We start from the raw sequence: 15,002 nt of genomic DNA, 5'->3' as shown, positions 1-15,002 counted from the left end.
GTAAGGGCGGCTAGATGTATAAGGGTTGCACTACGACAGCATATGATACGAAGAACAATGCTAACCCTAACACATCTAAGATAACTACGTTGCTCGCCATCAAAAAGGCTTCGACGACGAGCAACGCATGAACAACGAGATAGGCTTGTGCTGCCTAGATCGCAAGATGCGATCTAGGCAGCATGGTGCTTACCGGAGAAACCCTCGAGACGAAGGAGTTGGCGATGCGCCGAGATTTGTTTGTGTTGAACGTTGGTTGTTGTTTATTTCATAAACCCTAGATACATATTTATAGTCCAAGGGACTTTCTAATTCAAGCGTGCACCTAACCGTGCACGGGTAAAACTCTATCTCCTAACCGACTCGTAATCTAACATGTTACAGATACACGGGCAATTAGCCCAAACTTGGTACACAAGGCCGATTCACGTATTTTTTCCATGTATATTCTTCAAACCCATCTTGATCGCGGCCCATCTCCTGATTTAGCCAAAATCTGGTGATAACACATGCCCCCCTGGTTTTGGTAATGATAATTTCAAAACCACTCGCTTTTTCCTCACGAGGGGTCATGTCGTGGCGAGCAGAACCGTCGCGATATTTTCCATCATGACAACTTGCCTTCCCAACTTCTCCGCACGATTTGACAGTTTTTGGCACCACCTCCTCGAAAACTGTTCGAACATTAAATCCCCACTTCTTTTATTTAACCGCACCGAACAGTTCTCTTCCTCATCCTCTCCGCATTAGCACTCCAAAAGCCCTTCTGCGCACCATGTCTTCCTCTTCCTCCACCTCATCGGGACTTTCCCTTGGGTCCTCCTCCTCCCGTGAGACGCCGCCGGACATTCGCGCACCAGAAGAATGGGACCTGGAAGACCACGCCTCCTCCATCTGGTCCGAGGACGACAAGTCCTTGACCAGTGGGGAGAGCGACCTCCGCTTCCTCGCCGACGGGGAATCGGAGGAGGAGAGCGATGACGATCGCTTCTCCTGGGATGACTTCACCACTTCCGAGGAGGTGAGGGAGGAGGAGGAGGAGGACCACCCCCGCTTCCTCGCCGACGGGGAATCGGAGGAGGAGAGCGATGACGATCGCTTCTCCTGGGATGACTTCACCACTTCCGAGGAGGTGAGGGAGGAGGAGGAGGAGGAGGACGACGACGACAGCCCCTCCGACGAGCCGCCGGCCAAGCGCCACTGCCCCTGGCCGGGGAATCTCAGTGACTACGACAGCGACGATGACGACGACGATGAGGAGGATGAGGACAACGAAGGTCCTGCCGGCGGCCGCTACAGCAGCGACGACGAGCCCGCCGGGAGTAGCGCCGACGGCGGCGACGAGGGGTGACGATGAGGGCAGCGACGGCCCGTAGATAGGACCCTTAGCATAGGATCAGTAGTAGTAGACGGGGCAATGTATCCCCTTGGTACTCCCTTTTGAGAGCAATCAGCTCTTCTATGTAAGAAATCTCATTTATTAATGAAGAAATTCCCCAATTTGATTTTGCCGATTTCCTTTATGCCAATTTAGCCGATTTCCCTTCATACTGATCCCGCCGATCGTCACTTAGCCAATGCTTAATGAGCCGATGACAACGCATCGGTCTCTCATGATCTATTCTTCATCCTTTTGACGTCGGAGTGATCGTGAACTTGCTCAAAGCTCAAAAGCCGATGTTAACATCACTCCTTCACGATCTATCTTTCGCCTTTCCCGACCGATGACCTTGAGCTCTGGCGGACAACGAAGCAGATCAACGCCTTTACGAGAGCCCCAGAACCGCTGCTGAAACGACTTGATGCTGAAGCCGATACCTCTGGGCCATTCAAATATTCAGTGATACTCTTCAAACCTGCCCAATCCTCTTAAAAAAGGTTATGATGGAGGGCCATCCAATGAAATCTCAGTCGGCTTCTTAAGAACAGAATATCTACGCGATCGGTTGCCCCCGAGCCTCCATTGAGGCGAGAACAGCAGTGGGCTGACAAAACGTGTCACCATCGGTTTCCAGGTCATGATGCAGCACCAGCCGATTCCACCAAAATCGGCTCCTTATAGCAAAGGGTCCTTCCGGACAAACTGCCCCCCGAGCCTCACTTAAGGCGAGAAAAGTGGTGAGTCAGCCTAATGTGCCGCCATTGGCCTCAGAGCCAGCCGATCTCAACAAAATCGGCTTCCCAGAGCAGAGAACCTTCAGGGTGAGCTGCCCCCGAGCTTCTTCAGTCCACTTCTTCGTCTTGCTGGTCAGATCGGCTCCTTTCCTTCGGCGGATTTGATGCAACCCATCCTTAACCTGATCTGCACGTTCATGCCGCTCTTGGCATTGGTCAGGGTCATGATCCCTCAAACCTGCCCCAGCTAATAGCGGACTCGAATACTCGCAAAAGAATCCAGAGGTTCTTGAAGAGAGGATCCGAGCCATCAAACCACTCCATTGAGGAGCTCTTCCATTAGAGTCTCTCTTCGTGGCTCACTTCCTGCTCCATTGAACCCCTGCTTATAACAGTTGTATCCCTTGAGTCGATGGCCATGCATCGGCTCTCTATCCTTAAGTCGATGTCTGCTGCATCGGCTGTGCTTAAATTTTTTTGAATTTCATTTTTTTACGGCCGATTTATGTATCGGCCCCCATACTTGATACTCCTACTTCACATCCTCGTGTTTATCCACCTAGGTGCCCCCCGAGCCGATTCTGTCAAGAGAATTGAAGGTATCGGCTCTTCGAGGATTCCCCGTTGGATCGAATGTTGAACCCTGGCAGAATGGATGGTGAGGATAATTTTGGCCGATTGCTGGAATCAGCCTCCACGTTGAATTGCTCAATGAAGGTTTTATAATATTCCTCCATAAATTTTTGGGGCCGATCACAAGGATCAGCCTTGCCACATTTGTCCATCGATGTTGCTCTTGTTACACGGTCTGTCCGGTGGATAAAACCAGCCTAACCCCGTTCTTTGTCACGTCGATGCGCTCGCAGTCGTCCAGATTGATGCCTGAGAGTGGCTCTTGGCCCGATGTCTCCCAAACGTCCATGCCGGCTGTTGAAATCTCGGCTGAATCATCTGCGTGGACGACTTCCACTTCATCTCCATCCCACTGTATTAGGCATTGGTGCATCGTGGATGGGATGCAACAGTTGGCGTGGATCCAATCTCTCCCTAGCAGTACAGCATAGGTGCTCTTGCTTGTCGACAATAAAGAACGTCGTAGGGACAGTTTTCCTTCCTACGGTCGGATCCACATTCGGAACACCTTGTGCGTCGGATGCTTGGCCGTTGAAATCGCTCGGTGTTACATTGGTCTTGATCGGATCCGAGCTGGAGCGTCCCAACCGACGTAGCATGGAGTATGGCATAATGTTAACTGCCGCTCCGGTGTCCACCAACATCTTGTTGACGAGGCTGCCCATTGATGTAACCTCGCAAGTACGGGGCCTTCGGATGCTCGTAACTTCTTTCTTGCGGCTTCTCAAAGATGACCGGCCGTGGGCCGCAGATCCAATTGTGCCACAGGTGCTTCGTATAATCCTTGAGCGCTAAACTCCGTTGGAAGGATGAAGACCATGTTTGTGCCAGCCGATGTCTCATCATCGGCTTTCCTTTGCTTGGGGCGCCACTCTTTTCTTTGTGGCCGACCTTCTTCGTCCAGGGTTCGCTGAATTTTGGCGGCCAGATCAGGCCGTGCCTTCCTCAACGTGTGTAGGTATAATCTTTCAGCTTCCTTCAACCCACGCAGACGCTGAACCCTTCGCTTCTGGGAACGGCTGAGCCCATCAGGGCACCACTTTGGCCGATGATACTTGTCTTCTTCATCATCGTCCTCTAGTTCCTCGAGATCTTCCACCCGAGCGGACTCGGCATGCTTGTTCCGAGGCGGGAGAGGCCCTAGACGCTTGAACACGGACACGTTAGCTGCATCCTTCTTCTTCGTTTGCATTACGGGCAGTTGCCGATTGTTGGCAATCGGCTCATTCCTGAATCCCAGCGGTGTACGAAGAAGGGGCAGTCCCGGTGCCTATCCACGTCGTCTTGCTCCCTCGACTTTTCCTTGGCGTGGCGCTCGTATCGCTCCTCGTCGTGATCATGCCGACGACGTCTCCTGTCGTCCCTAGCCGGACGATCTTCTTCATCATCGTCGTTGTATCGTCGGCGTTGGTCATACCGACTCGGATACTTGTTGAGGAGGTGATCGGAGAGAGGTCGGCGATATCTTATGTTCTTCACTTCTCCCTCTGTGACGTAGCGCTTGCCGTCTTGGCGGAGCCGATCGCGTGGAGCGGCTTCCTCTGTGTCTTTGCTATGAGAGCAGCTGCCCTCATCTCCGTCCTTACCAGAGTGGTGCCCAAGCCCTACCATTTTGATATTGCACGAGAGATCTGGCTGGCACCCTCCATGGTAAGTATACTCCACCATGTTAACGGCGGACGCCGGTGAAATCGGCGCTCTTGGTGCTGCCAATGCGCATGGCAACGGTGAACGGGACTGGAATGGTATCTCCCCTTTGTAAGTCCCCAGAGCTGGTCCCGACGGAGAATACCGATGGCTCATGATTTCCTGGATCACGCGCAGAGCGACGCGCTCCAAAGTGTTCACCAGGCTCTCAGAGTGGCGGTGCAGCGAATGAGCCACCATGTAGTTGATCTCCTGACGCGGCGACCCGGTGCGTTCTTCCGACGGGCGGACAGGTCCACTCCATCGAGTGCGCCTTCGGTGAGAACCCCTTCCACCCGACGCCATGGGAGCGGGTTACGTGGAAAGAGCCGATGAGTTCGGCTTCGAGGACTGCCTTGATCTCGTCATGCTTCTTCTTGAGCTCGTCAGTCAGATCCTCGTACTTGACCGGAGTGCCTTCCGCCATCTTGGATGTAGATGGCGATGCGGCGGATGTCGAAGATTGTCCCACCGGGAGTGCCAGAATGTGTTGCGGTCAGAAACCCACCGGCGGGCAGCGACTGGCAACACAGTAGAGCCGGGAACAACTAGGGCTGCGGCTGGCCCCGATCCCTCGGAGCGACGGCCCGCAAAGCCTCCTGGTCACACGTCCGATGCTATCGCAAGGGCGTGCCACCTGACCTATACCTGGTCAGGAAGGTGTTGGATGATGCCTCGCTTAGTTTCCTGCATGGCATACACGTAAACGTTAAATACGAGCCTCGATCGGCTCTTAGGTTATCCTGTGAATCGGCTCAAAGAGCCGATCCACCCATGATTCGTACAAGGTGTCCGAATATATGGTGGTCCTGCTTGATCAAGATAAAGCTAATGAGATCTACGACGATTTAGGGTTTTCACCGCATAATCGGATCATCCTACTCACGATTGGGCCTCGCGCTCGCGTACGGTGTCCGTAAGCCAATCCTAGACAGGGCCTAAAAACCAACACGAGGTTGATCCCCGGAACATCCTGTCTAGGGCTAGCAAACTACACCCTACACGCCGCTGGATCCTCCAACCCTTTGTAAGGCCTAACTATTGCGGATGTTAAACTAATCCTTGCAGAACAAGGAGCAACCGTAACGGATCGGATCTACTAAACTATGATCAAGCGGGGTGCCGCCCCTACACCTAAGATAGGTGTAAGGGCGGCTAGATGTATAAGGGTTGCACTACGACAAGCATATGATACGAAGAACAATGCTAACCCTAACACATCTAAGATAACTACGTTGCTCGCCATCAAAAAGGCTTCAGCGACGAGCAATGCATGAACAACGAGATAGGCTTGTGCTGCCTAGATCGCAAGATGCGATCTAGGCGAGCATGGTGCTTACCGGAGAAACCCTCGAGACGAAGGAGTTGGCGATGCGCCGAGATTTGTTTGTGTTGAACGTTGGTTGTTGTTTATTTCATAAACCCTAGATACATATTTATAGTCCAAGGGACTTTCTAATTCAGGCGTGCACCTAACCGTGCACGGGTAAAACTCTATCTCCTAACCGACTCGTAATCTAACATGTTACAGATACACGGGCAATTAGCCCAAACTTGGTACACAAGGCCGATTCACGTATTTTTTCCATGTATATTATTCAAACCCATCTTGATCGCGGCCCATCTCCTGATTTAGCCAAAATCTGGTGATAACACCTCCTTCCTGTTCTTCGTTACCTTCGTGGCACGATCACTCATCGCCTTTTCTTTTCCCGTAACAGCTCTCTCCAGCTCCAGTGCTACTCGGATGCTACGTGGGCGAGTGATCCTACGGATCGTCGTCCACTTTCTGCTTACTGTGTGTTTCTTGGTGGTTCGCTTGTTGCTTGGAAGACGAAGAAACAAGTAGCAGTTTCCCGTTCGAGCGTTGAGGCTGAGTTGCGGGCAATGGCTTGTTGATTGCTGAGGTGACCTGATTACGGTGGTTGCTTGCAGATTTTGGGGTCTCTGTTACGACACCCACTCCACTTTTGTCCGACGACGACGCGTCGCATGTGCACGTGATCCGGTCAAGCATGAGCTGACCAAGTATATTGGTGTTGATGCTTTTTACATACGTGCTCGGGTGCGAGATGATGTTGTTGCGGTTCATTATGTGCCTTCGGATTTGCGGTTGGCGGATTTCTTCACGAAGGCCCGGACTCGAGCGCAAGTATGATTTTTACTCTCCAAACTCGGTGTTGTGGATCCACCATGAGTTTGAGGGGGGGGGTGTTAGATGTATATATCTGTATATTGTAGTTTCCCCATATGTTAGGGGGCTTTCTAGATATGTAAACCTGTACATATACTATATATTGTGGTCTTTGGCCCCCTGGTAATACAACAACTATATTTCTCTAATGCTGTGTTTGGATGCATAGAAAGTTGGCATGGAATTGAATTGGAGTAAGATTCTAAATCTGAGATGGAAATGAATTGGCTTCTAATTCAATTATGTTGTTTGGATGTCTTCGAATTTTGTTGTTGGAATTAAAGGATATAACTAATTCCAAATCCTGTTTGGATGTACATACTATAGAATTTGATATTGTGTTGAACTTGGGATGAATCTGGGCCGGAGCGTCGAGGACGACCACCTGCCGGCGAGCGCACTGGTCGGAACTGCAAGGAGGGCCGCCTGCCGGCAAGCGCGCTGGCCGGAGCACAGCGCCCATCTGGTGGCGAGCACGGAGGCCATCTTCCAGCGAGCGCGACGAGGGAGGGAGGCGGGGAGGGCCACCTCCCGGCGAGCGCGCGGGCGGAGCGTCGAGGACGGTGACCTGCGGGCGAGCGCGGCGGGCCGGAGCGTCGACGTGGGCCACCTGCGGGCGAGCGCGGCGGGGCGGAGCGTCGAGGAGAGACACCTGCGGGCGAGCGCGGTGGGCCAGAGCGTCGACGTGGGCCACCTGCGGGCGAGCGCGGCGGGGCGGAGCGTCGAGGAGAGCCACCTGCGGAGGAGGGAGGCCCGGGAGAGGAGGGAGGAGACGCGCCAGGGAAGGGAAGCCGTACCGGCGCCGGCTGCTGCATTTCGCGGCGGCCCGAGCGAGCGAGTCGCTCGATTTCTATCGAGGGCAGGAAGCGACGAAGCGGTGTGGAGAGATTCCGAGCGTTTCCGAGGTGCCCACCTCGGAAAGATTTGGGCCAAGCGTTACACGCGCGGGCGGGGGCTCGGAATTGAGCCCAGTTTCCACGTCCCAATTCTGAGCGCAATCCAAACAGCCGAATTTGCCGATTTGGCCCCCAATTCCAATTCCGAGCCCAGTTTCAGCGCAACCAAACACAGCATAACAAAATTCAATATCATTAGATAGTAATGAAATATATTTTCATATGGTATCTAAAAAATATCATATTTGTTGATAGATTTTTCTAATGGTTTAGTCAAACTTTACTTGGTTTTTTTACAAATTCCCACGGAAATTGATGGCATGTATCATTACGAAGTCTGTGTCATATCCTAACAGGTACTTTTTTAGACGGAAATTAAGGAAAGTATTTTTTTAGGAAGTAGTATCCGACTAGGAGTAGCAAGTTTATGTTTCTTTGTTCAAAAGTGAGAACTCGGAAGCTGGAACTACTGTTTCAGAATACCATATTGAATTGATTGGTTTGGTTAATTAACTTTTTGAAAGGATAATTTTTCGCTGAAAGGAACCGGTTAGGTTATAATGAAGATGCAAACAACAGTTTGCCGAGCGCCTGCTCACTAAGCAGGAGCTAATCCTTGAGATGCATGATTACTATGCACAGCTAACACTATGGGAAAGACGCGGTGGGCCGACGGCCCCGCACAGTCGGCGCAGTACTTTCCACCGTCATCACAGGCTGTGCCGACGGCACCGTCGGCACATCACGGTCAGCACAGCTCTGGTCGGCGTAAACATGGGCACCGTCGGCAGAACCCGCCACCGTTGGCACACGCTGGACCGACGGCTGGGAAGGTGGCAGTCGGCCGTGCCACCGTCGGCACGGTGCGCTCCTCCTCCGCCACGGCGTGATGGCCCCGACGAAGCACGTTAGGTTGTGCCGACAGTGTCACCGTCGGCACAGTCGCTCACTTTTTTTTCCCAGAAACGGCGCGAAACTGGACGACGCCGTGACATCCTAACAGCTGGGCCCGCATGTCAGTTCGTGTGCCGACGGTGGCCTTCGGGCTCCACCTAGCTGTGCCGACGGCCACGTTTGCGCCGAGGGTGACCGTCGGTGTACTGTGCGTTATGCCGATGGCCGTGCTGTGTCGACGGTGAGCTCTGTCGCCGGTAGCTGGAGGCCTCTGTGCCGACGGCCCCGACATTTGGCCGTCGGCACATCGTCTGGCCGTCGGCACACGCCTTCTCTCCTGTAGTGTAACAAGTTGGATTCTCCTCTGTCCGCTCCATTCATTGTCACACCATGTGATTCCCACACAATCGCACAGCTGCGCATGATCTCCAGGCTCATGTGAAGAGGAATGGGTTCATGTTCATATTACGTACGTAGTGCTTTCTTGAACAATATAATGTCCAATCCTCGAACACGGCGAATCTCCCGTGAATGTTGTGCTTTAAGATTCATGCCACTGTGGTTCATCAGGTAGCCACTCAGTTTTGGTCAGATGCACGGGAATTGGACAAAATGAAACTCTGAAAAACTCAATAAAAGATGCACAAGAGGTCCCATAGAAGAAAGTCATGTCTCGTCAAGTCCTTACAGCGTGTTTGGCAAGAGTAGGGAAGGGGATTGGGAGTTTAACGCCTCTTCCCTATCCCCATCTCAATTACCAGGGTCCCCCTAGGTAAGAGATTTGTGGGAGTTTAACACGTGAATTCCCTTTCCACTTCCCTCCTTAATTCCCATTCCATCTAACCAATCAAGGGATTAAAAGTCACCATACCATAAACTCCCATTCCCTCCCTCTAATTCCCACGAACCAAACAGGCGTTGTTTTCTAGGAGAACGATTCATCTTTTTTTAATATTTGAACATTAGCAAAAAGTTACAGGGGCTAAAGGAATACAGTTTCCCAGCTCACATATTTTCTTTTGGCTTTGTGGTGAATCAAAATGAATTAAATCAAGTATAGATGATTTTCCATCTTCACAAAGAGAGTGTGTGCGCGCACGCGGTGTTGCTAAATTAATGATTTACCTGAAAAAGGCACCAACTTTGTAGGCTGTGTTCTTTGCACATTGTGGAGGCGTGTGTGTCTCTAGCATTTGGGTGCAGCCTTCCAAGACGGTAGTTCGGGATACGTTTTCAACCAATATGAGAGCTATGCTTTGGTGTCCCCCCCTTACATAAAAGTTGAAGGGATAAGTGTGTGTTTGGTTGATGTAGAAATACGTAGGGGGGTGGGATGGACCAGATTTTGTGAATGGGACGGTCCACGTTTAGGTGATCCCATTTTTCGTTTGGCTCATTGGATTTTATGGACGTTAGAGGTAATTAACTGTGATTATTAACTTAACAAAAATACAAAATGTTGCCCTCAAAAAAAAACTCAACAAAATGTTAGGAAGCGTTGGCTCATAGGCTGTCCCCAGGAGCACACGGAGGCGGGGCTCGCCGGCCATTCCCTAGAGCACGTGGAGGCGGGGCTCGCCGGCCGTCCCCTGGAGAAGTGGAGAGCATCCGGAGGCGGGGCTCTCCGGCCGTCACCTAGAGGGCACGAAGGAAGGGGCACTGACCTTCCCCTAGAGCGCACGAAGGCGGGGGCGTCGGCCACAAGCCTTGTCCGCTTCCTACGTATCGGATTAGCATAGCCCTGCTACCGGAATTGGGAACGGAGCTCGCCTAGAGTGGCGCAATGTGATTTATGCGCGGGTCTTGGCAACGGGGAAGGTGCGGCGGCGCCGATGTTCTAGCGACGGGTGAACAATTCTAGCAAAAAAGAATAGAGGATTAGAGCATTTCCAGCCGCGTCCTCCAAAGCGTCCCTCCAACGATGCCGGATCGAGCGTTTGGGGGACGCGTTTTCTTCGTGCCGCGTTTGGGGACATCGCTCCCTAACCCGCGTCCTTCAAACGCGGTCCCCAAACAGAAATTCAAATAGTCGACATTCAAAAGAGATCGTTCTTGCTGAAGTTGTCACGATCGAATTAGCCGCGATAAAAGTACTAGACGCGCGGTCATATTACATACCGGTGGTGCAACCTAAACATAAATTCGAAGAAGGGGTTCGGCAAGCCTGACCGCGCATCCTAAGTCGACGTAGGCCCGTCGATCACGACGACCTCGTTGTGCTCTGCCCGGTGTGCCTGCTCTGTCGCCGACGCCGAGGCCAATGCCGAGGCTGATGCCGATGCCGCTAACTGAAGGAGATATGCCCTAGAGGCAATAATAAAGTGGTTATTATTTATATCTTTATGTTTATGATAAATGTTTATATATCATGCTATAATTGTATTAACCGAAACATTAGTACATGTGTGATATGTAGACAAACAAAGAAGTCCCTAGTATGCCTCTTAACTAGCTTGTTGATTAATAGATGATTAGTTTCATAATCATGAACATTGGATGTTATTAATAACAAGGTTATGTCATTGTATGAATGATGTAATGGACACACCCAATTAAGCGTAGCATAAGATCTCGTCATTAAGTTATTTGCTATAAGCTTTCGATACATAGTTACCTAGTCCTTATGACCATGAGATCATGTAAATCACTTATACCGGAAAGGTACTTTGATTACACCAAACACCACCTGCGTAAATGGGTGGCTATAAAGGTGGGATTAAGTATCTGGAAAGTATGAGTTGAGGCATATGGATCAACAGTGGGATTTGTCCATCCCGATGACGGATAGATATACTCCGGGCCCTCTCGGTGGAATGTCGTCTAATGTCTTGCAAGCATATGAATGAGTTCATAAGAGACCACACACCACGGTACGAGTAAAGAGTACTTGTCAGGAGACGAGGTTGAACAAGGTATAGAGTGATACCGAAGATCAAACCTCGGACAAGTAAAATATCGCGTGACAAAGGGAATTGGTATTGTATGTGAATGGTTCATTCGATCACTAAAGTCATCGTTGAATATGTGGGAGCCATTATGGATCTCCAGATCCCGCTATTGGTTATTGGTCGGAGTGAGTACTCAACCATGTCCGCATAGTTCACGAACCGTAGGGTGACACACTTAAAGTTGGATGTTGAAATGGTAGAACTTGAATATGGAGTGGAGTTCGAATATTTGTTCGGAGTCCCGGATGAGATCCCGGACATCACGAGGAGTTCCGGAATGGTCCGGAGAATAAGATTCATATATAGGAAGTCATATTCCAAGTTTGGAAATGATCCGGTGCATTTATGGCAGGTTCTAGAAGGTTCTAGAAAAGTCCGGAAGAATGGCACTTTGGAAAGTGGAGTCCCGAAGAGACTCCACTTGCATGACCAGCCAACCCTAAAGGGGAGGAGTCCAAGGTGGACTCCCCTAGGGTGGCCGGCCAACCCACCTCAAGGAAAGGTGGGAGTCCCACCTTGGGTAGGACTCCCTCCTTGAGTAGGTTTCCCACATATGGGAGGTTTTAGTGTTGGGGTCTTATTCGAAGACTTGGACTAGAACTCTTGGGGGTTCCACCTATATAATGAGGGGCATAGAGAGGGGGCTGACCACTTCAAGCCTTAGCCTTGGCCGCACCCCTTAGAGGGCCGGCGCCCAACCCCCCTCTCTCCTCAAACCCTAGCGGTCTCTCTCCTCCACCACATCCCGCACGCTTAAGCGAAGCTCCGCCGGATTTCTCCACCACCACCGACACCACGCCGTCGTGCTGTCGGATTCAAGAGGAGCTACTACTTCCGCTGCCCGCTGGAACGGGGAGGTGGACGTCGTCTTCATCAACAACCGAACGTGTGACCGAGTACGGAGGTGCTGCCCGTTCGTGGCGCCGGAAGCGATCGTGATCAAGATCTTCTACGCGCCTTTGCAAGCGGCAAGTGAACGTCTACCGCAGCAACAAGAGCCTCATCTTGTAGGCTTTGGAATCTCTTCAAGGGTGAGACTCGATATCCCCTCGTTGCTACCGTCTTCTAGATTGCATCTTGGCTTGGATTGCGTGTTCGCGGTAGGAAATTTTTTGTTTTCTATGTAGCGTTTTCCTACACTAACATACTAGCAGACGCTATCGCAGACGCGCCTGCTGGTGCCGGCTCTTGCTCCGGAGGTGGGGTTGCTGCCGCTGCCTCGGCCGCCGCCAATTTGGCTTCGATGTCGTCGAGGATCATGCCTTTGTAGTAGTTGTGCGCCGCCCGCATCCGGGGAGACATTCCAGCTGTCGACGCGGTCAGCGGGGACATGGCCTCCTTGCGTTTCTTGATCTCCATCTTCTCATCTTGCCTCTTGAGCAGCGCCGCCCACCTTTCGTCGGCTTTTTGGTCGCGGGAGAGCAGGGTCGGGGAGACCTTGGCGAGGCATCGTGTGATCGACGCATGCGTCTTCTCGGTCGCCGTTGCGTCGGCCAAGGCGGCCTTGGCAGCCTTGTTGCCGATAGGGCGCCCTGCTGATGTAGCGAGCGGCACATCCAGATCAATGGCATTTTTCCCCTTTGACAACGAAAGACACGTCAACCGCTATTTCTCGTTCATTTTGAGCTTGCTATAGCAATGCATCAGCGCAAAAGACTTATTTCCTTCTGAGTGCTTCCGCTACATCGCCATGGCGCGGTCGAACTAATCAAAGGATGCACAATCAGATCGAGATTAAACTAGGCGCTAAAATGTTTCATAGAAAGAGGTGTACCACATCGCCGAGTGACATAGGCATCCCGAATGGGCCTGCCGAAGAAGCTACCCGGGGTTTCTTGAAGGTCCACGACCCGAAGAATATAAAGTCCGGAAGCCCGCTGAAGTGTCGATATTGAAAGAAGAGATAGATTAGGAATAAAAGAGATGTAATTATACGGGATGAACTCAAAGAGTCTCTCGGAAATTGTAACTTGTACGGCACGAAACCCTCGGCTCCGCCTCCTATATAAGGGGGAGTCGAGGGACAAAGAAAGGATCAATTTTGTTGTCAACACAACCCTAGTTTTTAGACGTTGAGCACCTTTTCGGCTGAAACCTTCGAGATCTACTCGCCCTCTACTTTCCGTGAAACCCTAGTCTACAACCCGTAGGCATTGACAAGTTAATCCCTTGTCACCGAGGTTCGTGTCGTTGTCGCCTCTGGTCTCGACCTCGTTATGGAACCCATGAAACATGTTCACCGAAGCCTAGATGAAGGCCCAGCGCGTTAACATTGCCTTTTGGCTCCTCTTCATTGTCATCTTGTGGTAATCCTTGTTGACAAGCTTGCGCTCATCGAACTCCGCCTTGATCCTCGCACAATACTTCCCGTACTTTTGGTTGGCGGCGATGATGGAGTCATGGCTCACCGTCGGCCGCGACTGGCAGAGACACCTCCTGTTCCTGGTGTCATGTCAAGCAAGAAAAGCAGTTTTCTTTGGAAAGATAAAAAGAGAAGAAAAAGAATATTCCTTTTTCGACATAACCTACCACTTGGGGCCTCGTGTGCCCGAGGACGCCTTTTTTTCTTCTTCTTCTTCTTCCTCACGCCGACCGCGTCAACCTCCACGAGATCCTCTGCATCTTCCGCGGCATCTGCGGCATCCTCGTCCTCGTCGTCCTCTTCATTGCCGCCCTCTTCGTCATCCTCGTCGTCATCCTCCACCCCCTCGTCCTCCCCCTCCTCCTCCTCCTCACCACCGGCGCCCTCGAATTCGAGCGGACCCCTGCGCCCAGTGAACGGGGCGCCGTCCGCACCGGGCCTGGCTGGCGCTGGGGCGCTTGGTTGTATGCCGGGGTTGAAGCCGCCATGCGGCAGCGCATCCTCGTACCGCGGTGACAAGTTCGGTGTCACGCACCCGGGAGTGGCATAAGGGCCGTCGTTGAAGAAGTCGGATGTCGATGGGGACACCACCCCGGAATGTACGCTGGGCCCGACGTACTCCATGGGATCCCGTTGGTAGCAGCCATAAACGCGACCAGCGCCTTCTGGTGCGCACGTGCCGTCTCCGACTTCTTCTCATGCTGCACCACCCGCCACCCCCCCTCGCTCTGTCATCGACAGCTTGCGCGCAGTCTTGCTTCCACCTATCGTTGGTCCAGCCTTCCGGCTTCTTCCTCGCAACTGGCGCCTTCCGCGGCTTCACGAAGGGCGCGTTCGGCCCTTTCGTCTCATTACCCGACGGCTTGGTGGCCGCTTCCCTGGCCATTTTTTGGGGCCTCTCAGCGGCGCCGCGGATGGGAGAGAGTAGAGACGGCGAGAGGGAGAAATGAATCGACGGGAGAGGCGGTGAAATCTTTTGGGAGGGCAGAAATGCGCGGCGAGAGAGGCGCAATGTGGCGGGAGAGGGGGTCGAATTTTTATGTGTCGCTGACGCGTCAGTCCCGTGTCTCGTCGCCTCGCTTTTCGTTGTGTCCGGTGCGTCCGGAGCATCCCCTGTCGACCGGGGACGGGCTCAGGACGCCGGATACCGTATTAGACCGCGCCGGACGAACGGAGCTTTTGGGGGGCGCGGCTGGGAACGAATATTTATCCAACGCGTGCCAAATACCTTTGGAGGACGCTTTGGAGACGCGGCTGGACATGCTCTTAGAAGT

Source organism: Lolium rigidum, chromosome 4, assembly GCF_022539505.1.
Source record: "Lolium rigidum isolate FL_2022 chromosome 4, APGP_CSIRO_Lrig_0.1, whole genome shotgun sequence".
Taxonomy (NCBI): domain Eukaryota; kingdom Viridiplantae; phylum Streptophyta; class Magnoliopsida; order Poales; family Poaceae; genus Lolium; species Lolium rigidum.
Note: the sequence above shows the minus strand (reverse complement) of the source record.